Raw genomic sequence first — 25,541 nt, forward strand, 5'->3', positions numbered from 1 at the left:
TTCTGCTGCTATTTCTCACTAATTGGTTCCACTGTCCTCTGCTTCCCAGCACTATCACTGATTAATGACTAGTTAATGCACCTCTTGGCAGAATGCCCGGGAGAGCCAAAAACTCCCTTCTCTCTATATTTTAGTCTTCTGGTGTATACTTTTACATTCTTTAACTCAATTCTTTTAACTTTTCTTACCTTTTTATGTAAAAAACTTTAGCTAATAATTATTATAAGGATTTTAAATGTTTTTGTTCTTTATCTATACTTTACCTTCCTTACTTTGTGCACATTTTAATACCCCCTATTCTCTTTCACAAAAGACAGACAGACAAACAAACAGGTGGTCAGTGTACTTCCTACACTGCCTGGCGCCAATTAAACAATTCTTTTACTAGACAGTGTACTCTTACTTCATGAGCGCAATCTCCACGCTATGCACTTCTTGCTTTTTGAGACAAACACACATACAGCAGCTTCTTTGGACCTGGAAATCAGACTGCCTTCTTATCTTTTATCTCTCAGTTGTTTTTTAGGTTCTTTTGCAGTGGGGTTTTATAATTGCAGAGCAATCATCAAGCTTGTCAGCTTCTCAGAGGCAATTCACAAAACAAAATATATGCAAAAACTGCTTACCTGATTTTTGGCCGGCCTTTGTTTTGTGAATGCCACCGTCAGCGTCAACACCACGATGATCTCCTGACCCCAAGCCTGCTCCTGGCTGGCTCGCCAATTATGTCGTGGCTAATTGCTGGTCTCTGGTCCTGATCAGTAGTTTTTCAGAGTCTAGTAGGAGTTAGTCTTCAGAAAGTTTTCAGAGTCGAAGTTCCAGGTCTCAGAAGAAGAACTTTATTGAGCAATTCAACAAAGTGAGATGGTCAGCTGAATCATCTGATCTTACAGTGGTTGAAACATAGATTTTATACATCTTTCTTATCGCCAGTGTCCAATTAGTGTTTGTACCGTTATCTCTTACACATTGCTCCTCCTTGGTATCACGCCACCATTAAGATCACATGCTCCGAGGCCTTATTTCTATTGGTGGGGGAGTATCACATGTATAGTTTTTTAAAAAATTACATCATATATGTTTTTTAGTACTTTCCTGTACCTTGCACCAACGTCATCTATGCATTACATGGGTTTTTAGGTACTTTTCCAACTCTACATTGCCCTATGGCCTACTTTTGCTCAGCATTACAGCATTCAGACTTGAGCATCAGATAGAGGAGGGGTAACAGAATTCTCCAACACTACCTCTTTATTTTGAGTTTAACTGAGACACATCTGGCTGCCATTTTGGAGTAGCCAAGCCGGGATAGCGTTGCCGAGGGGTCTAAGGCGCTGGATTTAGGCCCCAGGCTCCAGTCTCTTCGGGGGCGTGGGTTCGAATCCCACCGCTGCCAGCAGAGGTTTTAATGAGAGAAAAAAATGGCGAAAATGGCCCACGGAAGGCATTCTCACAAGGTAGCGTGGCCGAGCGGTCTAAGGCGCTGGATTAAGGCTCCAGTCTCTTTGGGGGCGTGGGTTCAAATCCCACCGCTGCCAAGTCTGCATTTTAGAAGGCACCTGTGAAAAGACTGGAGAAGTGACACTGCTTGCTCCCAGTCTCTTCAAAACTCAAGATTTTGCTTTCCTTGGCCGAACTCGGCGGGCTTCAGAGCCTGACGATGAAGGTCCACACCCAACAATTTCTCTATTTCTGAAATTTAATGGCCAGAGAATGGCCCACTAGAGTGGCCAAAGAAGCGTGGCCGAGGCGTCTAAGGCGCTGGATTTAGTCTCTTCGGGGGCGTGGGTTCGAATCCCACTGCTGCCAGCAGAGGTTTTAATGAGGGCCAGACACCTAAAGTGTGCTCTGAAAAGGTGCAAAAGCAGCTGAAAATATGCACCCTCTTGAATCAGAGACAACAATAACATGCAATTATTATAATGACACTTCCAAAATGAATTTTAATAATATAATAATAATGTATAGCAGGACAGTCGATCGGCAGGACTGAGAGTTTTTGGTGAACTGACTGCTACCTCTTGATTTTGAGTTTAACTGCGACACATCTGGCTGCCATTTTGGAGTATGGCCCAAATGCTTTGATTAGGTAATTCAGTTGTGTTTGATTAGAGATGGAATTGCAATCTGCAGGGAGGGGGGCCTCCAAGAGTGTAACTGCATCCCCCCTCTACTTAGTAGGCCTTTCCACCTGTCGAGGAACTCCTTCAAAGCATGAAGAATTTCAACTGATTTAACTATGGAGAAGTGAGACACTAAAAGAAAAAAATGGCGAAAATGGCCCACAGAAGGCATTCTCATTAATGAGGGCCAGACACCTAAAGTGTCCTCTGAAAAGGTGCAAAAGCAGCTGAAAATATGCACCCTCTTGAATCAGAGACAACAATAACTTGCAGGGAGGGGGGCCTCCAAGAGTGTAAAAAAACAAAAATGAATTTCAAAAAACAAAATTAATTTAAATATAATAATAATGTATAGCACACAGGGGTGCCCAATCCTGCTCTGTGCAGGACAGTCGATCGGCAGGACTGAGAGTTTTTGGTGAACTGACAGCTACCTCTTGATTTTGAGTTTAACTGCGACACATCTGGCTGCCATTTTGGAGTATGGCCCAAAGGCTTTGATTAGGTAATTCAGTTGTGTTTGATTAGAGATGGAATTGCAATCTGCAGGGAAGGGGGCCTCCAAGAGTGTAACTGCGTCCCCCCTCTACTTAGTAGGCCTTTCCACCTGTCGAGGAGCTCCTTCAAGGCATGAAGAATTTCAACTGATTTAACTATGGAGAAGTGGGACACTAAAATAAAAAATTGGTGAAAATGGCCCACGGAAGGTATGCTCACAAGGTAGCGTGGCCGAGCGGTCTAAGGCGCTGGATTAAGGCTCCAGTCTCTTTGGGGGTGTGGATTAAGGCTCCAGTCTCTTTGGGGGTATGGGTTCAAATCCCACTGCTGCCAAGTCTGCATTTTAGAAGGCACTTGTGAAAAGACTGGAGAAGTGACACTGCTTGCTCCCAGTCTCTTCAAAACTCAGCCGTTTTTGCTTTCCTTGGCCGAACTCGGCGGGCTTCTTCACTAAAAGAAAAAATTGGCGAAAATGGCCCACGGAAGGCATTCTCACAAGGTAGCGTGGCCAAGCTTTGATTAGGTAATTCGATTAGGCTTTGATTAGGTAATTCAGTTGTGTTTGATTAGAGATGGAATTGCAATCTGCAGGGAGGGGGCCTCCAAGAGTGTAACTGCGTCCCCCCTCTACTTAGTAGGCATTTCCACCTGTCGAGGAGTTCCTTCAAGGCATGAAGAATTTCAACTGATTTAACTATGGAGAAGTGAGACACTAAAAGAAAAAATTGCCGAAAATGGCCAACGGAAAGCATTCTTACAAGGTAGCGTGGCCGAGCGGTCTAAGGCGCTGGATTAAGGCTCCAGTCTCTTCGGGGGCGTGGGTTCAAATCCCACCGCTGCCAAGTCTGCATTTTAGAAGGCACCTGTGAAAAGACTGGAGAAGTGACACTGCTTGCTCCCAGTCTCTTCAAAACTCAGCCGTTTTTCCTTTCCTTGGCCGAACTCGGCGGGCTTCAGAGCCTGACGATGAAGGTCCACACCCAACAATTTCTCTATTTCTGAAATTTAATGGCCAGATAATGGCCCACTAGAGTAGCCAAGCCGGGGTAGCGTGGCCGAGGGGTCTAAGGTGCTGCATTTAGGCCTTAGGCTCAAGTCTACTCGGGGCGTGGGTTTGAATCCCACCGCTGCCAGCAGAGGTTTTAATCAGCTGAAAATTTGCACCATCTCGAATCGAAGGCAACAATAACTTGCAATTATTATAATGACACTTCCAAAATGAATTTAAATATAATAATAATGTATAGCACACAGGGGTGCCCAATCCTACTCTGTGCAGTACAGTCGATCGGCAGGACTGGGCACCCCTGGTCTTTAATAATGGAGTTTGCAAATTTGACTCATTGAGAATTTTTGGTGAACTGACAGCTACCTCTTGATTTTGAGTTGAACTGCGACACATCTGGCTGCCATTTTGGAGTATGGCCCAAATGCTTTGATTAGGTAATTCAGTTGTGTTTGATTAGAGATGGAATTGCAATCTTCAGGGAGGGGGGCCTCCAAGAGTGTAACTGCGTCCCCCCTCTACTTAGTAGGCATTTCCACCTGTCGAGGAGCTCCTTCAAGGCATGAAGAACTTCAACTGATTTAACTATGGAGAAGTGAGACACAAAAAGAAAAAAATGGCGAAAATGGCCCAGGGAAGGCATTCTCACAAGGTAGCGTGGCCGAGCTTTGATTAGGTAATTCGATTAGGCTTTGATTAGGTAATTCAGTTGTGTTTGATTAGAGATGGAATTGCAATCTGCAGGGAGGGGGGCCTCCAAGAGTGTAACTGCGTCCCCCCTCTACTTAGTAGGCATTTCCACCTGTCGAGGAGCTCCTTCAAGGCATGAAGAATTTCAACTGATTTAACTATGGAGAAGTGAGACACTAAAAGAAAAAATTGCCGAAAATGGCCAACGGAAAGCATTCTTACAAGGTAGCGTGGCCGAGCGGTCTAAGGCGCTGGATTAAGGCTCCAGTCTCTTCGGGGGCGTGGGTTCAAATCCCACCGCTACCAAGTCTGCATTTTAGAAGGCACCTGTGAAAAGACTGGAGAAGTGACACTGCTTGCTCCCAGTCTCTTCAAAACTCAGCCGTTTTTCCTTTCCTTGGCCGAACTCGGCGGGCTTCAGAGCCTGACGATGAAGGTCCACACCCAACAATTTCTCTATTTCTGAAATTTAATGGCCAGAAAATGGCCCACTAGAGTAGCCAAGCCGGGGTAGCGTGGCCGAGGGGTCTAAGGTGCTGGATTTAGGCCTTAGGCTCAAGTCTACTCGGGGCGTGGGTTTGAATCCCACCGCTGCCAGCAGAGGTTTTAATCAGCTGAAAATTTGCACCATCTCGAATCGAAGGCAACAATAACTTGCAATTATTATAATGACACTTCCAAAATGAATTTAAATATAATAATAATGTATAGCACACAGGGGTGCCCAATCCTACTCTGTGCAGTACAGTCGATCGGCAGGACTGGGCACCCCTGGTCTTTAATAATGGAGTTTGCAAATTTGACTCATTGAGAATTTTTGGTGAACTGACAGCTACCTCTTGATTTTGAGTTGAACTGCGACACATCTGGCTGCCATTTTGGAGTATGGCCCAAAGGCTTTGATTAGGTAATTCAGTTGTGTTTGATTAAAGAATGGTATTGCAATCTTCAGGGAGGGGGGCCTCCAAGAGTGTAACTGCGTCCCCCCTCTACTTAGTAGGCCTTTCCACCTGTCGAGGAGCTCCTTCAAGGTATGAAGAATTTCAACTGATTTAACTATGGAGAAGTGAGACACTAAAAGAAAAAAAATGGCGAAAATGGCCCACAGAAGGCTTTCTTACAAGGTAGTGTGATCGAGCGGTCTAAGGCGCTGGGTTTAGGCTCCAGTCTTTTCGGGGGCATGGGTTCAAATCCCACCGCTGCCAAGTATGCATTTTAGAAGGCAATTGTGAAAAGACTGGAGAAGTGACACTGCTTGCTCAAAGTCTCTTCAAAACTCAGCCGTTTTTGCTTTCCTTGGCCGAACTCGGCGGGCTTCAGAGCCTGACGATGAAGGTCCACACCCAACAATTTCTCTATTTCTGAAATTTAATGGCCAGAAAATGGCCCACTAGAGTGGCCAAGCCGGGGTAGCGTGGCCGAGTGGTCTAAGGCGCTGGATTTAGGCTCCAGTCTCTTTGGGGGCGTGGGTTCGAATCCCACCGCTGCCAGCAGAGGTTTTAATGAGGGCCAGACACCTAAAGTGTCCTCTGAAAAGGTGCGAAAGCAGCTGAAAATATGCACCCTCTTGAATCAGAGACAACAATAACTTGCAATTCAGTTGTTATTATATTTAAATTCATTTTGGAAGTGTCATTATAATATGACACTTCCAAAATGAATTTAAATATAATAATAATGTATAGCACACAGGGGTCCCCAATCCTGCTTTGTGCAGGACAGTCCATCGGCAGGACTGGGCACCCCTTGTCAATTGAGTTTGCAAATTTGACTCATTGAGAGTTTATGGTGAACTGACAGCTACCTCTTGATTTTGAGTTTAACTGCGACACATCTGGCTGCCATTTTGGAGTATGGCCCAAAGGATTTGATCAGGTAATTCAGTTGTGTTTGATTAGAGATGGAATTGCAATCTGCAGGGAGGGGGGCATCCAAGAGTGTAACTGCGTCCCCCCTCTACTTAGTAGGCATTTCCACCTGTCGAGGAGCTCCTTCAAGGCATGAAGAATTTCAACTGATTTAACTATGGAGAAGTGAGACACAAAAAGAAAAAATTGGCGAAAATGGCCCACGGAAGGCATTCTCACAAGGTAGCGTGGCCGAGCTTTGATTAGGTAATTCGATTAGGCTTTGATTAGGTAATTCAGTTGTGTTTGATTAGAGATGGAATTGCAATCTTCAGGGAGGGGGGCCTCCAAGAGTGTAACTGCGTCCCCCCTCTACTTAGTAGGCATTTCCACCTGTCGAGGAGCTCCTTCAAGGCATGAAGAACTTCAACTGATTTAACTATGGAGAAGTGAGACACAAAAAGAAAAAATTGGCGAAAATGGCCCACGGAAGGCATTCTCACAAGGTAGCGTGGCCGAGCTTTGATTAGGTAATTCGATTAGGCTTTGATTAGGTAATTCAGTTGTGTTTGATTAGAGATGGAATTCCAATCTGCAGGGAGGGGGGCATCCAAGAGTGTAACTGCGTCCCCCTTCTACTTAGTAGGCATTTCCACCTGTCGAGGAGCTCCTTCAAGGCATGAAGAATTTCAACTGATTTAACTATGGAGAAGTGAGACACTAAAAGAAAAAATTGGCGAAAATGGCCCACGGAAAGCATTCTTACAAGGTAGCGTGGCCGAGCGGTCTAAGGCGCTGGATTAAGGCTCCAGTCTCTTCGGGGGCGTGGGTTCAAATCCCACCGCTGCCAAGTCTGCATTTTAGAAGGCACCTGTGAAAAGACTGGAGAAGTGACACTGCTTGCTCCCAGTCTCTTCAAAACTCAGCCGTTTTTGCTTTCCTTGGCCGAACTCGGCGGGCTACAGAGCCTATGTTGGGTGTGGACGATGAAGGTCCACACCCAACAATTTCTCTATTTCTGAAATTTAATGGGCAGAAAATGGCCCACTAGAGTGGCCAAGCCGGGGTAGCGTGACCGAGAGGTCTAAGGCGCTGGATGTAGGCTCCAGTCTTTTCGGGGGCGTGGGTTCAATTCCCACTGCTGCCAGCAGAGGTTTTAATGAGGGCCAGACACCTAAAGTGTGCTCTGAAAAGGTGAAAAAGCAGCTGAAAATATGCATCCTCTTCAATCAGAGACAACAATAACTTGCAATTATTATAATGACACTTCCAAAATGAATTTAAATATAATAATAATGTATAGCACACAGGGGTGCCCAATCCTGCTCTGTGCAGGACAGTGGATCAGCAGGACTGAGAGTTGTTGGTGAACTGACAGCTACCTTTTGATTTTGAGTTTAACTGCGACACATCTGGCTGCCATTTTGGAGTAGCCAAGCCGGGGTAGCGTTGCCGAGGGGTCTAAGGCGCTGGATTTAGGCTCCAGGCTCCAGTCTCTTCGGGGGCGTGGGTCCGAATCCCACTGCTGCCAGCAGAGGTTTTAATGAGGGCCAGACACCTAAAGTGTGCTCTGAAAAGGTGCAAAAGCAGCTGAAAATATACACCCTCTTGAATCAGAGACAACAATAACTTGCAATTATTATAATGACACTTCCAAAATGAATTTAAATATAATAATAATGTATAGCAGGACAGTCGATCGGCAGGACTGAGAGTTTTTGGTGAACTGACAGCTACCTCTTGATTTTGAGTTTAACTGCGACACATCTGGCTGCCATTTTGGAGTATGGCCCAAATGCTTTGATTAGGTAATTCAGTTGTGTTTGATTAGAGATGGAATTGCAATCTTCAGGGAGGGGGGCCTCCAAGAGTGTAACTGCGTCCCCCCTCTACTTAGTAGGCATTTCCACCTGTCGAGGAGCTCCTTCAAGGCATGAAGAACTTCAACTGATTTAACTATGGAGAAGTGAGACACAAAAAGAAAAAATTGGCGAAAATGGCCCAGGGAAGGCATTCTCACAAGGTAGCGTGGCCGAGCTTTGATTACGTAATTCGATTAGGCTTTGATTAGGTAATTCAGTTGTGTTTGATTAGAGATGGAATTGCAATCTGCAGGGAGGGGGGCCTCCAAGAGTGTAACTGCGTCCCCCCTCTACTTAGTAGGCATTTCCACCTGTCGAGGAGCTCCTTCAAGGCATGAAGAATTTCAACTGATTTAACTATGGAGAAGTGAGACACTAAATGAAAAAATTGCCGAAAATGGCCAACGGAAAGCATTCTTACAAGGTAGCGTGGCCGAGCGGTCTAAGGCGCTGGATTAAGGCTCCAGTCTCTTCGGGGGCGTGGGTTCAAATCCCACCGCTGCCAAGTCTGCATTTTAGAAGGCACCTGTGAAAAGACTGGAGAAGTGACACTGCTTGCTCCCAGTCTCTTCAAAACTCAGCCGTTTTTCCTTTCCTTGGCCGAACTCGGCGGGCTTCAGAGCCTGACGATGAAGGTCCACACCCAACAATTTCTCTATTTCTGAAATTTAATGGCCAGAAACTGGCCCACTAGAGTAGCCAAGCCGGGGTAGCGTGGCCGAGTGGTCTAAGGCGCTGGATTTAGGCTCCAGTCTCTTTGGGGGCGTGGGTTCGAATCCCACCGCTGCCAGCAGAGGTTTTAATGAGGGCCAGACACCTAAAGTGTCCTCTGAAAAGGTGCGAAAGCAGCTGAAAATATGCACCTTCTTGAATCAGAGACAACAATAACTTGCAATTCAGTTGTTATTATATTTAAATTCATTTTGGAAGTGTCATTATAATATGACACTTCCAAAATGAATTTAAATATAATAATGATGTATAGCACACAGGGGTCCCCAATCCTGCTTTGTGCAGGACAGTCCATCGGTAGGACTGGGCACCCCTTGTCAATTGAGTTTGCAAATTTGACTCATTGAGAGTTTATGGTGAACTGACAGCTACCTCTTGATTTTGAGTTTAACTCCGACACATCTGGCTGCCATTTTGGAGTATGGCCCAAAGGATTTGATCAGGTAATTCAGTTGTGTTTGATTAGAGATGGAATTGCAATCTGCAGGGAGGGGGGCATCCAAGAGTGTAACTGCGTCCCCCCTCTACTTAGTAGGCATTTCCACCTGTCGAGGAGCTCCTTCAAGGCATGAAGAATTTCAACTGATTTAACTATGGAGAAGTGAGACACAAAAAGAAAAAATTGGCGAAAATGGCCCACGGAAGGCATTCTCACAAGGTAGCGTGGCCGAGCTTTGATTAGGTAATTCGATTAGGCTTTGATTAGGTAATTCAGTTGTGTTTGATTAGAGATGGAATTGCAATCTTCAGGGAGGGGGGCCTCCAAGAGTGTAACTGCGTCCCCCCTCTACTTAGTAGGCATTTCCACCTGTCGAGGAGCTCCTTCAAGGCATGAAGAACTTCAACTGATTTAACTATGGAGAAGTGAGACACAAAAAGAAAAAATTGGCGAAAATGGCCCACGGAAGGCATTCTCACAAGGTAGCGTGGCCGAGCTTTGATTAGGTAATTCGATTAGGCTTTGATTAGGTAATTCAGTTGTGTTTGATTAGAGATGGAATTGCAATCTTCAGGGAGGGGGGCCTCCAAGAGTGTAACTGCGTCCCCCCTCTACTTAGTAGGCATTTCCACCTGTCGAGGAGCTCCTTCAAGGCATGAAGAACTTCAACTGATTTAACTATGGAGAAGTGAGACACAAAAAGAAAAAATTGGCGAAAATGGCCCACGGAAGGCATTCTCACAAGGTAGCGTGGCCGAGCTTTGATTAGGTAATTCGATTAGGCTTTGATTAGGTAATTCAGTTGTATTTGATTAGAGATGGAATTGCAATCTGCAGGGAGGGGGGCATCCAAGAGTGTAACTGCGTCCCCCTTCTACTTAGTAGGCATTTCCACCTGTCGAGGAGCTCCTTCAAGGCATGAAGAATTTCAACTGATTTAACTATGGAGAAGTGAGACACTAAAAGAAACAATTGGCGAAAATGGCCCACGGAAAGCTTCTTACAAGGTAGCGTGGCCGAGCGGTCTAAGGCGCTGGATTAAGGCTCCAGTCTCTTCGGGGGCGTGGGTTCAAATCCCACCGCTGCCAAGTCTGCATTTTAGAAGGCACCTGTGAAAAGACTGGAGAAGTGACACTGCTTGCTCCCAGTCTCTTCAAAACTCAGCCGTTTTTGCTTTCCTTGGCCGAACTCGGCGGGCTTCAGAGCCTATGTTGGGTGTGGACGATGAAGGTCCACACCCAACAATTTCTCTATTTCTGAAATTTAATGGCCAGAAAATGGCCCACTAGAGTGGCCAAGCCGGGGTAGCTTGACCGAGAGGTCTAAGGCGCTGGATTTAGGCCCCAGTCTTTTCGGGGGCATGGGTTCAATTCCCACTGCTGCCAGCAGAGGTTTTAATGAGGGCCAGACACCTAAAGTGTGCTCTGAAAAGGTGAAAAAGCAGCTGAAAATATGCATCCTCTTCAATCAGAGACAACAATAACTTGCAATTATTATAATGACACTTCCAAAATGAATTTAAATATAATAATAATGTATAGCACACAGGGGTGCCAAATCCTGCTCTGTGCAGGACAGTGGATCAGCAGGACTGAGAGTTGTTGGTGAACTGACAGCTACCTCTTGATTTTGAGTTTAACTGCGACACATCTGGCTGCCATTTTGGAGTAGCCAAGCCGGGGTAGCGTTGCCGAGGGGTCTAAGGCGCTGGATTTAGGCTCCAGGCTCCAGTCTCCAGTCTCTTCGGGGTAGTGGGTCCGAATCCCACTGCTGCCAGCAGAGGTTTTAATGAGGGCCAGACACCTAAAGTGTGCTCTGAAAAGGTGCAAAAGCAGCTGAAAATATACACCCTCTTGAATCAGAGACAACAATAACTTGCAATTATTATAACGACACTTCCAAAATGAATTTAAATATAATAATAATGTATAGCAGGACAGTCGATCGGCAGGACTGAGAGTTTTTGGTGAACTGACAGCTACCTCTTGATTTTGAGTTTAACTGCGACACATCTGGCTGCCATTTTGGAGTATGGCCCAAATGCTTTGATTAGGTAATTCAGTTGTGTTTGATTAGAGATGGAATTGCAATCTTCAGGGAGGGGGGCCTCCAAGAGTGTAACTGCGTCCCCCCTCTACTTAGTAGGCATTTCCACCTGTCGAGGAGCTCCTTCAAGGCATGAAGAACTTCAACTGATTTAACTATGGAGAAGTGAGACACAAAAAGAAAAAATTGGCGAAAATGGCCCAGGGAAGGCATTCTCACAAGGTAGCGTGGCCAAGCTTTGATTAGGTAATTCGATTAGGCTTTGATTAGGTAATTCAGTTGTGTTTGATTAGAGATGGAATTGCAATCTGCAGGGAGGGGGGCCTCCAAGAGTGTAACTGCGTCCCCCCTCTACTTAGTAAGCATTTCCACCTGTCGAGGAGCTCCTTCAAGGCATGAAGAATTTCAACTGATTTAACTATGGAGAAGTGAGACACTAAAAGAAAAAATTGCCGAAAATGGCCAACGGAAAGCATTCTTACAAGGTAGCGTGGCCGAGCGGTCTAAGGCGCTGGATTAAGGCTCCAGTCTCTTCGGGGGCGTGGGTTCAAATCCCACCGCTGCCAAGTCTGCATTTTAGAAGGCACCTGTGAAAAGACTGGAGAAGTGACACTGCTTGCTCCCAGTCTCTTCAAAACTCAGCCGTTTTTCCTTTCCTTGGCCGAACTCGGCGGGCTTCAGAGCCTGACGATGAAGGTCCACACCCAACAATTTCTCTATTTCTGAAATTTAATGGCCAGAAAATGGCCCACTAGAGTAGCCAAGCCGGGGTAGCGTGGCCGAGGGGTCTAAGGTGCTGGATTTAGGCCTTAGGCTCAAGTCTACTCGGGGCGTGGGTTTGAATCCCACCGCTGCCAGCAGAGGTTTTAATCAGCTGAAAATTTGCACCATCTCGAATCGAAGGCAACAATAACTTGCAATTATTATAATGACACTTCCAAAATGAATTTAAATATAATAATAATGTATAGCACACAGGGGTGCCCAATCCTACTCTGTGCAGTACAGTCGATCGGCAGGACTGGGCACCCCTGGTCTTTAATAATGGAGTTTGCAAATTTGACTCATTGAGAATTTTTGGTGAACTGACAGCTACCTCTTGATTTTGAGTTGAACTGCGACACATCTGGCTGCCATTTTGGAGTATGGCCCAAAGGCTTTGATTAGGTAATTCAGTTGTGTTTGATTAAAGAATGGTATTGCAATCTTCAGGGAGGGGGGCCTCCAAGAGTGTAACTGCGTCCCCCCTCTACTTAGTAGGCCTTTCCACCTGTCGAGGAGCTCCTTCAAGGTATGAAGAATTTCAACTGATTTAACTATGGAGAAGTGAGACACTAAAAGAAAAAAAATGGCGAAAATGGCCCACAGAAGGCTTTCTTACAAGGTAGTGTGATCGAGCGGTCTAAGGCGCTGGGTTTAGGCTCCAGTCTTTTCGGGGGCATGGGTTCAAATCCCACCGCTGCCAAGTATGCATTTTAGAAGGCAATTGTGAAAAGACTGGAGAAGTGACACTGCTTGCTCAAAGTCTCTTCAAAACTCAGCCGTTTTTGCTTTATTTGGGCGAACTCGGCGGGCTTCAGAGCCTGACGATGAAGGTCCACACCCAACAATTTCTCTATTTCTGAAATTTAATGGCCAGAAAATGGCCCACTAGAGTGGCCAAGCCGGGGTAGCGTGGCCGAGTGGTCTAAGGCGCTGGATTTAGGCTCCAGTCTCTTTGGGGGCGTGGGTTCGAATCCCACCGCTGCCAGCAGAGGTTTTAATGAGGGCCAGACACCTAAAGTGTCCTCTGAAAAGGTGCGAAAGCAGCTGAAAATATGCACCCTCTTGAATCAGAGACAACAATAACTTGCAATTCAGTTGTGCAATTCAGTTGTTATTATATTTAAATTCATTTTGGAAGTGTCATTATAATATGACACTTCCAAAATGAATTTAAATATAATAATAATGTATAGCACACAGGGGTCCCCAATCCTGCTTTGTGCAGGACAGTCCATCGGCAGGACTGGGCACCCCTTGTCAATTGAGTTTGCAAATTTGACTCATTGAGAGTTTATGGTGAACTGACAGCTACCTCTTGATTTTGAGTTTAACTGCGACACATCTGGCTGCCATTTTGGAGTATGGCCCAAAGGATTTGATCAGGTAATTCAGTTGTGTTTGATTAGAGATGGAATTGCAATCTGCAGGGAGGGGGGCATCCAAGAGTGTAACTGCGTCCCCCCTCTACTTAGTAGGCATTTCCACCTGTCGAGGAGCTCCTTCAAGGCATGAAGAATTTCAACTGATTTAACTATGGAGAAGTGAGACACAAAAAGAAAAAATTGGCGAAAATGGCCCACGGAAGGCATTCTCACAAGGTAGCGTGGCCGAGCTTTGATTAGGTAATTCGATTAGGCTTTGATTAGGTAATTCAGTTGTGTTTGATTAGAGATGGAATTGCAATCTTCAGGGAGGGGGGCCTCCAAGAGTGTAACTGCGTCCCCCCTCTACTTAGTAGGCATTTCCACCTGTCGAGGAGCTCCTTCAAGGCATGAAGAACTTCAACTGATTTAACTATGGAGAAGTGAGACACAAAAAGAAAAAATTGGCGAAAATGGCCCACGGAAGGCATTCTCACAAGGTAGCGTGGCCGAGCTTTGATTAGGTAATTCGATTAGGCTTTGATTAGGTAATTCAGTTGTGTTTGATTAGAGATGGAATTCCAATCTGCAGGGAGGGGGGCATCCAAGAGTGTAACTGCGTCCCCCTTCTACTTAGTAGGCATTTCCACCTGTCGAGGAGCTCCTTCAAGGCATGAAGAATTTCAACTGATTTAACTATGGAGAAGTGAGACACTAAAAGAAAAAATTGGCGAAAATGGCCAACGGAAAGCATTCTTACAAGGTAGCGTGGCCGAGCGGTCTAAGGCGCTGGATTAAGGCTCCAGTCTCTTCGGGGGCGTGGGTTCAAATCCCACCGCTGCCAAGTCTGCATTTTAGAAGGCACCTGTGAAAAGACTGGAGAAGTGACACTGCTTGCTCCCAGTCTCTTCAAAACTCAGCCGTTTTTGCTTTCCTTGGCCGAACTCGGCGGGCTTCAGAGCCTATGTTGGGTGTGGACGATGAAGGTCCACACCCAACAATTTCTCTATTTCTGAAATTTAATGGCCAGAAAATGGCCCACTAGAGTGGCCAAGCCGGGGTAGCGTGACCGAGAGGTCTAAGGCGCTGGATGTAGGCTCCAGTCTTTTCGGGGGCGTGGGTTCAATTCCCACTGCTGCCAGCAGAGGTTTTAATGAGGGCCAGACACCTAAAGTGTGCTCTGAAAAGGTGAAAAAGCAGCTGAAAATATGCATCCTCTTCAATCAGAGACAACAATAACTTGCAATTATTATAATGACACTTCCAAAATGAATTTAAATATAATAATAATGTATAGCACACAGGGGTGCCCAATCCTGCTCTGTGCAGGACAGTGGATCAGCAGGACTGAGAGTTGTTGGTGAACTGACAGCTACCTTTTGATTTAGAGTTTAACTGCGACACATCTGGCTGCCATTTTGGAGTAGCCAAGCCGGGGTAGCGTTGCCGAGGGGTCTAAGGCGCTGGATTTAGGCTCCAGGCTCCAGTCTCTTCGGGGGCGTGGGTCCGAATCCCACTGCTGCCAGCAGAGGTTTTAATGAGGGCCAGACACCTAAAGTGTGCTCTGAAAAGGTGCAAAAGCAGCTGAAAATATACACCCTCTTGAATCAGAGACAACAATAACTTGCAATTATTATAATGAAACTTCCAAAATGAATTTAAATATAATAATAATGTATAGCAGGACAGTCGATCGGCAGGACTGAGAGTTTTTGGTGAACTGACAGCTACCTCTTGATTTTGAGTTTAACTGCGACACATCTGGCTGCCATTTTGGAGTATGGCCCAAATGCTTTGATTAGGTAATTCAGTTGTGTTTGATTAGAGATGGAATTGCAATCTTCAGGGAGGGGGGCCTCCAAGAGTGTAACTGCGTCCCCCCTCTACTTAGTAGGCATTTCCACCTGTCGAGGAGCTCCTTCAAGGCATGAAGAACTTCAACTGATTTAACTATGGAGAAGTGAGACACTAAAAGAAAAAATTGCCGAAAATGGCCAACGGAAAGCATTCTTACAAGGTAGCGTGGCCGAGCGGTCTAAGGCGCTGGATTAAGGCTCCAGTCTCTTCGGGGGCGTGGGTTCAAATCCCACCGCTGCCAAGTCTGCATTTTAGAAGGCACCTGTGAAAAGACTGGAGAAGTGACACTGCTTGCTCCCAGTCTCTTCAAAACTCAGCCGTTTTTCCTTTCCTTGGCCGAACTCGGCGGGCTTCAGAGCCTGACGATGAAGGTCCACACCCAACAATTTCTCTATTTCTGAAATTTAATGGCCAGAAAATGGCCCACTAGAGTAGCCAAGCCGGGGTAGCGTGGCCGAGGGGTCTAAGGTGCTGGATTTAGGCCTTAGGCTCAAGTCTACTCGGGGCGTGGGTTTGAATCCCACCGCTGCCAGCAGAGGTTTTAATCAGCTGAAAATTTGCACCATCTCGAATCGAAGGCAACAATAACTTGCAATTATTATAATGACACTTCCAAAATGAATTTAAATATAATAATAATGTATAGCACACAGGGGTGCCCAATCCTACTCTGTGCAGTACAGTCGATCGGCAGGACTGGGCACCCCTGGTCTTTAATAATGGAGTTTGCAAATTTGACTCATTGAGAATTTTTGGTGAACTGACAGCTACCTCTTGATTTTGAGTTGAACTGCGACACATCTGGCTGCCATTTTGGAGTATGGCCCAAAGGCTTTGATTAGGTAATTCAGTTGTGTTTGATTAAAGAATGGTATTGCAATCTTCAGGGAGGGGGGCCTCCAAGAGTGTAACTGCGTCCCCCCTCTACTTAGTAGGCCTTTCCACCTGTCGAGGAGCTCCTTCAAGGTATGAAGAATTTCAACTGATTTAACTATGGAGAAGTGAGACACTAAAAGAAAAAAAATGGCGAAAATGGCCCACAGAAGGCTCTCTTACAAGGTAGTGTGATCGAGCGGTCTAAGGCGCTGGGTTTAGGCTCCAGTCTTTTCGGGGGCATGGGTTCAAATCCCACCGCTGCCAAGTATGCATTTTAGAAGGCAATTGTGAAAAGACTGGAGAAGTGACACTGCTTGCTCCCAGTCTCTTCAAAACTCAGCCGTTTTTGCTTTCCTTGGCCGAACTCGGCGGGCTTCAGAGCCTGACGATGAAGGTCCACACCCAACAATTTCTCTATTTCTGAAATTTAATGGCCAGAAAATGGCCCACTAGAGTGGCCAAGCCGGGGTAGCGTGGCCGAGTGGTCTAAGGCGCTGGATTTAGGCTCCAGTCTCTTTGGGGGCGTGGGTTCGAATCCCACCGCTGCCAGCAGAGGTTTTAATGAGGGCCAGACACCTAAAGTGTCCTCTGAAAAGGTGCGAAAGCAGCTGAAAATATGCACCCTCTTGAATCAGAGACAACAATAACTTGCAATTCAGTTGTTATTATATTTAAATTCATTTTGGAAGTGTCATTATAATATGACACTTCCAAAATGAATTTAAATATAATAATAATGTATAGCACACAGGGGTCCCCAATCCTGCTTTGTGCAGGACAGCTACCTCTTGATTTTGAGTTTAACTGCGACACATCTGGCTGCCATTTTGGAGTATGGCCCAAAGGATTTGATCAGGTAATTCAGTTGTGTTTGATTAGAGATGGAATTGCAATCTGCAGGGAGGGGGGCATCCAAGAGTGTAACTGCGTCCCCCCTCTACTTAGTAGGCATTTCCACCTGTCGAGGAGCTCCTTCAAGGCATGAAGAATTTCAACTGATTTAACTATGGAGAAGTGAGACACAAAAAGAAAAAATTGGCGAAAATGGCCCACGGAAGGCATTCTCACAAGGTAGCGTGGCCGAGCTTTGATTAGGTAATTCGATTAGGCTTTGATTAGGTAATTCAGTTGTGTTTGATTAGAGATGGAATTGCAATCTTCAGGGAGGGGGGCCTCCAAGAGTGTAACTGCGTCCCCCCTCTACTTAGTAGGCATTTCCACCTGTCGAGGAGCTCCTTCAAGGCATGAAGAACTTCAACTGATTTAACTATGGAGAAGTGAGACACAAAAAGAAAAAATTGGCGAAAATGGCCCACGGAAGGCATTCTCACAAGGTAGCGTGGCCGAGCTTTGATTAGGTAATTCGATTAGGCTTTGATTAGGTAATTCAGTTGTGTTTGATTAGAGATGGAATTGCAATCTGCAGGGAGGGGGGCATCCAAGAGTGTAACTGCGTCCCCCTTCTACTTAGTAGGCATTTCCACCTGTCGAGGAGCTCCTTCAAGGCATGAAGAATTTCAACTGATTTAACTATGGAGAAGTGAGACACTAAAAGAAAAAAATTGGCGAAAATGGCCCACGGAAAGCATTCTTACAAGGTAGCGTGGCCGAGCGGTCTAAGGCGCTGGATTAAGGCTCCAGTCTCTTCGGGGGCGTGGGTTCAAATCCCACCGCTGCCAAGTCTGCATTTTAGAAGGCACCTGTGAAAAGACTGGAGAAGTGACACTGCTTGCTCCCAGTCTCTTCAAAACTCAGCCGTTGTTGCTTTCCTTGGCCGAACTCTGCGGGCTTCAGAGCCTATGTTGGGTGTGGACGATGAAGGTCCACACCCAACAATTTCTCTATTTCTGAAATTTAATGGCCAGAAAATGGCCCACTAGAGTGGCCAAGCCGGGGTAGCTTGACCGAGAGGTCTAAGGCGCTGGATTTAGGCCCCAGTCTTTTCGGGGGCATGGGTTCAATTCCCACTGCTGCCAGCAGAGGTTTTAATGAGGGCCAGACACCTAAAGTGTGCTCTGAAAAGGTGAAAAAGCAGCTGAAAATATGCATCCTCTTCAATCAGAGACAACAATAACTTGCAATTATTATAATGACACTTCCAAAATGAATTTAAATATAATAATAATGTATAGCACACAGGGGTGCCAAATCCTGCTCTGTGCAGGACAGTGGATCAGCAGGACTGAGAGTTGTTGGTGAACTGACAGCTACCTCTTGATTTTGAGTTTAACTGCGACACATCTGGCTGCCATTTTGGAGTAGCCAAGCCGGGGTAGCGTTGCCGAGGGGTCTAAGGCGCTGGATTTAGGCTCCAGGCTCCAGTCTCCAGTCTCTTCGGGGTAGTGGGTCCGAATCCCACTGCTGCCAGCAGAGGTTTTAATGAGGGCCAGACACCTAAAGTGTGCTCTGAAAAGGTGCAAAAGCAGCTGAAAATATACACCCTCTTGAATCAGAGACAACAATAACTTGCAATTATTATAACGACACTTCCAAAATAAATTTAAATATAATAATAATGTATAGCAGGACAGTCGATCGGCAGGACTGAGAGTTTTTGGTGAACTGACAGCTACCTCTTGATTTTGAGTTTAACTGCGACACATCTGGCTGCCATTTTGGAGTATGGCCCAAATGCTTTGATTAGGTAATTCAGTTGTGTTTGATTAGAGATGGAATTGCAATCTTCAGGGAGGGGGGCCTCCAAGAGTGTAACTGCGTCCCCCCTCTACTTAGTAGGCATTTCCACCTGTCGAGGAGCTCCTTCAAGGCATGAAGAACTTCAACTGATTTAACTATGGAGAAGTGAGACACAAAAAGAAAAAATTGGCGAAAATGGCCCAGGGAAGGCATTCTCACAAGGTAGCGTGGCCGAGCTTTGATTAGGTAATTCGATTAGGCTTTGATTAGGTAATTCAGTTGTGTTTGATTAGAGATGGAATTGCAATCTGCAGGGAGGGGGGCCTCCAAGAGTGTAACTGCGTCCCCCCTCTACTTAGTAGGCATTTCCACCTGTCGAGGAGCTCCTTCAAGGCATGAAGAATTTCAACTGATTTAACTATGGAGAAGTGAGACACTAAAAGAAAAAATTGGCGAAAATGGCCCACGGAAAGCATTCTTACAAGGTAGCGTGGCCGAGCGGTCTAAGGCGCTGGATTAAGGCTCCAGTCTCTTCGGGGGCGTGGGTTCAAATCCCACCGCTGCCAAGTCTGCATTTTAGAAGGCACCTGTGAAAAGACTGGAGAAGTGACACTGCTTGCTCCCAGTCTCTTCAAAACTCAGCCGTTTTTGCTTTCCTTGGCCGAACTCGGCGGGCTTCAGAGCCTATGTTGGGTGTGGACGATGAAGGTCCACACCCAACAATTTCTCTATTTCTGAAATTTAATGGCCAGAAAATGGCCCACTAGAGTGGCCAAGCCGGGGTAGCGTGACCGAGAGGTCTAAGGCGCTGGATGTAGGCTCCAGTCTTTTCGGGGGCGTGGGTTCAATTCCCACTGCTGCCAGCAGAGGTTTTAATGAGGGCCAGACACCTAAAGTGTGCTCTGAAAAGGTGAAAAAGCAGCTGAAAATATGCATCCTCTTCAATCAGAGACAACAATAACTTGCAATTATTATAATGACACTTCCAAAATGAATTTAAATATAATAATAATGTATAGCACACAGGGGTGCCCAATCCTGCTCTGTGCAGGACAGTGGATCAGCAGGACTGAGAGTTGTTGGTGAACTGACAGCTACCTTTTGATTTAGAGTTTAACTGCGACACATCTGGCTGCCATTTTGGAGTAGCCAAGCCGGGGTAGCGTTGCCGAGGGGTCTAAGGCGCTGGATTTAGGCTCCAGGCTCCAGTCTCTTCGGGGGCGTGGGTCCGTATCCCACTGCTGCCAGCAGAGGTTTTAATGAGGGCCAGACACCTAAAGTGTGCTCTGAAAAGGTGCAAAAGCAGCTGAAAATATACACCCTCTTGAATCAGAGACAACAATAACTTGCAATTATTATAATGACACTTCCAAAATGAATTTAAATATAATAATAATGTATAGCAGGACAGTCGATCGGCAGGACTGAGAGTTTTTGGTGAACTGACAGCTACCTCTTGATTTTGAGTTTAACTGCGACACATCTGGCTGCCATTTTGGAGTATGGCCCAAATGCTTTGATTAGGTAATTCAGTTGTGTTTGATTAGAGATGGAATTGCAATCTTCAGGGAGGGGGGCCTCCAAGAGTGTAACTGCGTCCCCCCTCTACTTAGTAGGCATTTCCACCTGTCGAGGAGCTCCTTCAAGGCATGAAGAACTTCAACTGATTTAACTATGGAGAAGTGAGACACAAAAAGAAAAAATTGGCGAAAATGGCCCAGGGAAGGTATTCTCACAAGGTAGCGTGGCCGAGCTTTGATTAGGTAATTCGATTAGGCTTTGATTAGGTAATTCAGTTGTGTTTGATTAGAGATGGAATTGCAATCTGCAGGGAGGGGGGCCTCCAAGAGTGTAACTGCGTCCCCCCTCTACTTAGTAGGCATTTCCACCTGTCGAGGAGCTCCTTCAAGGCATGAAGAATTTCAACTGATTTAACTATGGAGAAGTGAGACACTAAAAGAAAAAATTGCCGAAAATGGCCAACGGAAAGCATTCTTACAAGGTAGCGTGGCCGAGCGGTCTAAGGCGCTGGATTAAGGCTCCAGTCTCTTCGGGGGCGTGGGTTCAAATCCCACCGCTGCCAAGTCTGCATTTTAGAAGGCACCTGTGAAAAGACTGGAGAAGTGACACTGCTTGCTCCCAGTCTCTTCAAAACTCAGCCGTTTTTCCTTTCCTTGGCCGAACTCGGCGGGCTTCAGAGCCTGACGATGAAGGTCCACACCCAACAATTTCTCTATTTCTGAAATTTAATGGCCAGAAAATGGCCCACTAGAGTAGCCAAGCCGGGGTAGCGTGGCCGAGGGGTCTAAGGTGCTGGATTTAGGCCTTAGGCTCAAGTCTACTCGGGGCGTGGGTTTGAATCCCACCGCTGCCAGCAGAGGTTTTAATCAGCTGAAAATTTGCACCATCTCGAATCGAAGGCAACAATAACTTGCAATTATTATAATGACACTTCCAAAATGAATTTAAATATAATAATAATGTATAGCACACAGGGGTGCCCAATCCTACTCTGTGCAGTACAGTCGATCGGCAGGACTGGGCACCCCTGGTCTTTAATAATGGAGTTTGCAAATTTGACTCATTGAGAATTTTTGGTGAACTGACAGCTACCTCTTGATTTTGAGTTGAACTGCGACACATCTGGCTGCCATTTTGGAGTATGGCCCAAATGCTTTGATTAGGTAATTCAGTTGTGTTTGATTAGAGATGGAATTGCAATCTTCAGGGAGGGGGGCCTCCAAGAGTGTAACTGCGTCCCCCCTCTACTTAGTAGGCATTTCCACCTGTCGAGGAGCTCCTTCAAGGCATGAAGAACTTCAACTGATTTAACTATGGAGAAGTGAGACACAAAAAGAAAAAAATGGCGAAAATGGCCCAGGGAAGGCATTCTCACAAGGTAGCGTGGCCGAGCTTTGATTAGGTAATTCGATTAGGCTTTGATTAGGTAATTCAGTTGTGTTTGATTAGAGATGGAATTGCAATCTGCAGGGAGGGGGGCCTCCAAGAGTGTAACTGCGTCCCCCCTCTACTTAGTAGGCATTTCCACCTGTCGAGGAGCTCCTTCAAGGCATGAAGAATTTCAACTGATTTAACTATGGAGAAGTGAGACACTAAAAGAAAAAATTGCCGAAAATGGCCAACGGAAAGCATTCTTACAAGGTAGCGTGGCCGAGCGGTCTAAGGCGCTGGATTAAGGCTCCAGTCTCTTCGGGGGCGTGGGTTCAAATCCCACCGCTGCCAAGTCTGCATTTTAGAAGGCACCTGTGAAAAGACTGGAGAAGTGACACTGCTTGCTCCCAGTCTCTTCAAAACTCAGCCGTTTTTCCTTTCCTTGGCCGAACTCGGCGGGCTTCAGAGCCTGACGATGAAGGTCCACACCCAACAATTTCTCTATTTCTGAAATTTAATGGCCACAAAATGGCCCACTAGAGTAGCCAAGCCGGGGTAGCGTGGCCGAGGGGTCTAAGGTGCTGGATTTAGGCCTTAGGCTCAAGTCTACTCGGGGCGTGGGTTTGAATCCCACCGCTGCCAGCAGAGATTTTAATCAGCTGAAAATTTGCACCATCTCGAATCGAAGGCAACAATAACTTGCAATTATTATAATGACACTTCCAAAATAAATTTAAATATAATAATAATGTATAGCACACAGGGGTGCCCAATCCTACTCTGTGCAGTACAGTCGATCGGCAGGACTGGGCACCCCTGGTCTTTAATAATGGAGTTTGCAAATTTGACTCATTGAGAATTTTTGGTGAACTGACAGCTACCTCTTGATTTTGAGTTGAACTGCGACACATCTGGCTGCCATTTTGGAGTATGGCCCAAAGGCTTTGATTAGGTAATTCAGTTGTGTTTGATTAAAGAATGGTATTGCAATCTTCAGGGAGGGGGGCCTCCAAGAGTGTAACTGCGTCCCCCCTCTACTTAGTAGGCCTTTCCACCTGTCGAGGAGCTCCTTCAAGGTATGAAGAATTTCAACTGATTTAACTATGGAGAAGTGAGACACTAAAAGAAAAAAAATGGCGAAAATGGCCCACAGAAGGCTTTCTTACAAGGTAGTGTGATCGAGCGGTCTAAGGCGCTGGGTTTAGGCTCCAGTCTTTTCGGGGGCATGGGTTCAAATCCCACCGCTGCCAAGTATGCATTTTAGAAGGCAATTGTGAAAAGACTGGAGAAGTGACACTGCTTGCTCCCAGTCTCTTCAAAACTCAGCCGTTTTTGCTTTCCTTGGCCGAACTCGGCGGGCTTCAGAGCCTGACGATGAAGGTCCACACCCAACAATTTCTCTATTTCTGAAATTTAATGGGCAGAAAATGGCCCACTAGAGTGGCCAAGCCGGGGTAGCGTGGCCGAGTGGTCTAAGGCGCTGGATTTAGGCTCCAGTCTCTTTGGGGGCGTGGGTTCGAATCCCACCGCTGCCAGCAGAGGTTTTAATGAGGGCCAGACACCTAAAGTGTCCTCTGAAAAGGTGCGAAAGCAGCTGAAAATATGCACCCTCTTGAATCAGAGATAACAATAACTTGCAATTCAGTTGTGCAATTCAGTTGTTATTATATTTAAATTCATTTTGGAAGTGTCATTATAATATGACACTTCCAAAATGAATTTAAATATAATAATAATGTATAGCACACAGGGGTCCCCAATCCTGCTTTGTGCAGGACAGTCCATCGGCAGGACTGGGCACCCCTTGTCAATTGAGTTTGCAAATTTGACTCATTGAGAGTTTATGGTGAACTGACAGCTACCTCTTGATTTTGAGTTTAACTGCGACACATCTGGCTGCCATTTTGGAGTATGGCCCAAAGGATTTGATCAGGTAATTCAGTTGTGTTTGATTAGAGATGGAATTGCAATCTGCAGGGAGGGGGGCATCCAAGAGTGTAACTGCGTCCCCCCTCTACTTAGTAGGCATTTCCACCTGTCGAGGAGCTCCTTCAAGGCATGAAGAATTTCAACTGATTTAACTATGGAGAAGTGAGACACAAAAAGAAAAAATTGGCGAAAATGGCCCACGGAAGGCATTCTCACAAGGTAGCGTGGCCGAGCTTTGATTAGGTAATTCGATTAGGCTTTGATTAGGTAATTCAGTTGTGTTTGATTAGAGATGGAATTGCAATCTTCAGGGAGGGGGGCCTCCAAGAGTGTAACTGCGTCCCCCCTCTACTTAGTAGGCATTTCCGCCTGTCGAGGAGCTCCTTCAAGGCATGAAGAACTTCAACTGATTTAACTATGGAGAAGTGAGACACAAAAAGAAAAAATTGGCGAAAATGGCCCACGGAAGGCATTCTCACAAGGTAGCGTGGCCGAGCTTTGATTAGGTAATTCGATTAGGCTTTGATTAGGTAATTCAGTTGTGTTTGATTAGAGATGGAATTGCAATCTGCAGGGAGGGGGGCATCCAAGAGTGTAACTGCGTCCCCCTTCTACTTAGTAGGCATTTCCACCTGTCGAGGAGCTCCTTCAAGGCATGAAGAATTTCAACTGATTTAACTATGGAGAAGTGAGACACTAAAAGAAAAAATTGGCGAAAATGGCCCACGGAAAGCATTCTTACAAGGTAGCGTGGCCGAGCGGTCTAAGGCGCTGGATTAAGGCTCCAGTCTCTTTGGGGGCGTGGGTTCAAATCCCACCGCTGCCAAGTCTGCATTTTAGAAGGCACCTGTGAAAAGACTGGAGAAGTGACACTGCTTGCTCCCAGTCTCTTCAAAACTCAGCCGTTTTTGCTTTCCTTGGCCGAACTCGGCGGGCTTCAGAGCCTATGTTGGGTGTGGACGATGAAGGTCCACACCCAATAATTTCTCTATTTCTGAAATTTAATGGCCAGAAAATGGTCCACTAGAGTGGCCAAGCCGGGGTAGCTTGACCGAGAGGTCTAAGGCGCTGGATTTAGGCCCCAGTCTTTTCGGGGGCATGGGTTCAATTCCCACTGCTGCCAGCAGAGGTTTTAATGAGGGCCAGACACCTAAAGTGTGCTCTGAAAAGGTGAAAAAGCAGCTGAAAATATGCATCCTCTTCAATCAGAGACAACAATAACTTGCAATTATTATAATGACACTTCCAAAATGAATTTAAATATAATAATAATGTATAGCACACAGGGGTGCCAAATCCTGCTCTGTGCAGGACAGTGGATCAGCAGGACTGAGAGTTGTTGGTGAACTGACAGCTACCTCTTGATTTTGAGTTTAACTGCGACACATCTGGCTGCCATTTTGGAGTAGCCAAGCCGGGGTAGCGTTGCCGAGGGGTCTAAGGCGCTGGATTTAGGCTCCAGGCTCCAGTCTCCAGTCTCTTCGGGGTAGTGGGTCCGAATCCCACTGCTGCCAGCAGAGGTTTTAATGAGGGCCAGACACCTAAAGTGTGCTCTGAAAAGGTGCAAAAGCAGCTGAAAATATACACCCTCTTGAATCAGAAACAACAATAACTTGCAATTATTATAACGACACTTCCAAAATGAATTTAAATATAATAATAATGTATAGCAGGACAGTCGATCGGCAGGACTGAGAGTTTTTGGTGAACTGACAGCTACCTCTTGATTTTGAGTTTAACTGCGACACATCTGGCTGCCATTTTGGAGTATGGCCCAAATGCTTTGATTAGGTAATTCAGTTGTGTTTGATTAGAGATGGAATTGCAATCTTCAGGGAGGGGGGCCTCCAAGAGTGTAACTGCGTCCCCCCTCTACTTAGTAGGCATTTCCACCTGTCGAGGAGCTCCTTCAAGGCATGAAGAACTTCAACTGATTTAACTATGGAGAAGTGAGACACAAAAAGAAAAAATTGGCGAAAAT

At 45.9% G+C, this 25,541-nt stretch overlaps 20 non-coding genes across 20 annotated transcripts; all 20 read left to right on the forward strand.

The window, feature by feature from the left end:
* Positions 1-1,456: 1,456 nt before the first annotated feature.
* Positions 1,457-1,538, forward strand: trnal-aag (transfer RNA leucine (anticodon AAG)). Its single transcript has one exon. It is a non-coding gene; the product is annotated as a tRNA-Leu (tRNA).
* Positions 1,539-2,842: 1,304 nt separating this feature from the next.
* trnal-aag (transfer RNA leucine (anticodon AAG)) lies at positions 2,843-2,954 on the forward strand. Its single transcript has 2 exons — positions 2,843-2,880; positions 2,911-2,954. It is a non-coding gene; the product is annotated as a tRNA-Leu (tRNA).
* A 427-nt stretch (positions 2,955-3,381) lies between these two features.
* Positions 3,382-3,463, forward strand: trnal-aag (transfer RNA leucine (anticodon AAG)). Its single transcript has one exon. It is a non-coding gene; the product is annotated as a tRNA-Leu (tRNA).
* Positions 3,464-4,541: 1,078 nt separating this feature from the next.
* trnal-aag (transfer RNA leucine (anticodon AAG)) lies at positions 4,542-4,623 on the forward strand. The gene has a single exon. It is a non-coding gene; the product is annotated as a tRNA-Leu (tRNA).
* A 1,102-nt stretch (positions 4,624-5,725) lies between these two features.
* On the forward strand, positions 5,726-5,807 carry trnal-uag (transfer RNA leucine (anticodon UAG)). The gene has a single exon. It is a non-coding gene; the product is annotated as a tRNA-Leu (tRNA).
* Positions 5,808-6,932: 1,125 nt separating this feature from the next.
* Positions 6,933-7,014, forward strand: trnal-aag (transfer RNA leucine (anticodon AAG)). Its single transcript has one exon. It is a non-coding gene; the product is annotated as a tRNA-Leu (tRNA).
* Positions 7,015-8,449: 1,435 nt separating this feature from the next.
* Positions 8,450-8,531, forward strand: trnal-aag (transfer RNA leucine (anticodon AAG)). Its single transcript has one exon. It is a non-coding gene; the product is annotated as a tRNA-Leu (tRNA).
* A 203-nt stretch (positions 8,532-8,734) lies between these two features.
* trnal-uag (transfer RNA leucine (anticodon UAG)) lies at positions 8,735-8,816 on the forward strand. Its single transcript has one exon. It is a non-coding gene; the product is annotated as a tRNA-Leu (tRNA).
* A 1,387-nt stretch (positions 8,817-10,203) lies between these two features.
* On the forward strand, positions 10,204-10,285 carry trnal-aag (transfer RNA leucine (anticodon AAG)). The gene has a single exon. It is a non-coding gene; the product is annotated as a tRNA-Leu (tRNA).
* Positions 10,286-11,727: 1,442 nt separating this feature from the next.
* trnal-aag (transfer RNA leucine (anticodon AAG)) lies at positions 11,728-11,809 on the forward strand. The gene has a single exon. It is a non-coding gene; the product is annotated as a tRNA-Leu (tRNA).
* A 1,102-nt stretch (positions 11,810-12,911) lies between these two features.
* Positions 12,912-12,993, forward strand: trnal-uag (transfer RNA leucine (anticodon UAG)). The gene has a single exon. It is a non-coding gene; the product is annotated as a tRNA-Leu (tRNA).
* Positions 12,994-14,131: 1,138 nt separating this feature from the next.
* trnal-aag (transfer RNA leucine (anticodon AAG)) lies at positions 14,132-14,213 on the forward strand. The gene has a single exon. It is a non-coding gene; the product is annotated as a tRNA-Leu (tRNA).
* Positions 14,214-15,385: 1,172 nt separating this feature from the next.
* trnal-aag (transfer RNA leucine (anticodon AAG)) lies at positions 15,386-15,467 on the forward strand. The gene has a single exon. It is a non-coding gene; the product is annotated as a tRNA-Leu (tRNA).
* Positions 15,468-16,569: 1,102 nt separating this feature from the next.
* On the forward strand, positions 16,570-16,651 carry trnal-uag (transfer RNA leucine (anticodon UAG)). Its single transcript has one exon. It is a non-coding gene; the product is annotated as a tRNA-Leu (tRNA).
* A 1,048-nt stretch (positions 16,652-17,699) lies between these two features.
* On the forward strand, positions 17,700-17,781 carry trnal-aag (transfer RNA leucine (anticodon AAG)). The gene has a single exon. It is a non-coding gene; the product is annotated as a tRNA-Leu (tRNA).
* Positions 17,782-19,223: 1,442 nt separating this feature from the next.
* On the forward strand, positions 19,224-19,305 carry trnal-aag (transfer RNA leucine (anticodon AAG)). Its single transcript has one exon. It is a non-coding gene; the product is annotated as a tRNA-Leu (tRNA).
* Positions 19,306-20,740: 1,435 nt separating this feature from the next.
* trnal-aag (transfer RNA leucine (anticodon AAG)) lies at positions 20,741-20,822 on the forward strand. The gene has a single exon. It is a non-coding gene; the product is annotated as a tRNA-Leu (tRNA).
* A 1,078-nt stretch (positions 20,823-21,900) lies between these two features.
* Positions 21,901-21,982, forward strand: trnal-aag (transfer RNA leucine (anticodon AAG)). Its single transcript has one exon. It is a non-coding gene; the product is annotated as a tRNA-Leu (tRNA).
* Positions 21,983-23,084: 1,102 nt separating this feature from the next.
* Positions 23,085-23,166, forward strand: trnal-uag (transfer RNA leucine (anticodon UAG)). Its single transcript has one exon. It is a non-coding gene; the product is annotated as a tRNA-Leu (tRNA).
* Positions 23,167-24,304: 1,138 nt separating this feature from the next.
* Positions 24,305-24,386, forward strand: trnal-aag (transfer RNA leucine (anticodon AAG)). Its single transcript has one exon. It is a non-coding gene; the product is annotated as a tRNA-Leu (tRNA).
* Positions 24,387-25,541: the final 1,155 nt, after the last annotated feature.

This window comes from Siphateles boraxobius, unplaced genomic scaffold, assembly GCF_051911475.1.
Source record: "Siphateles boraxobius isolate OS27281-9 unplaced genomic scaffold, OSU_SipBor_1 12, whole genome shotgun sequence".
In the NCBI taxonomy this organism is placed as follows: Eukaryota; Metazoa; Chordata; class Actinopteri; order Cypriniformes; family Leuciscidae; genus Siphateles; species Siphateles boraxobius.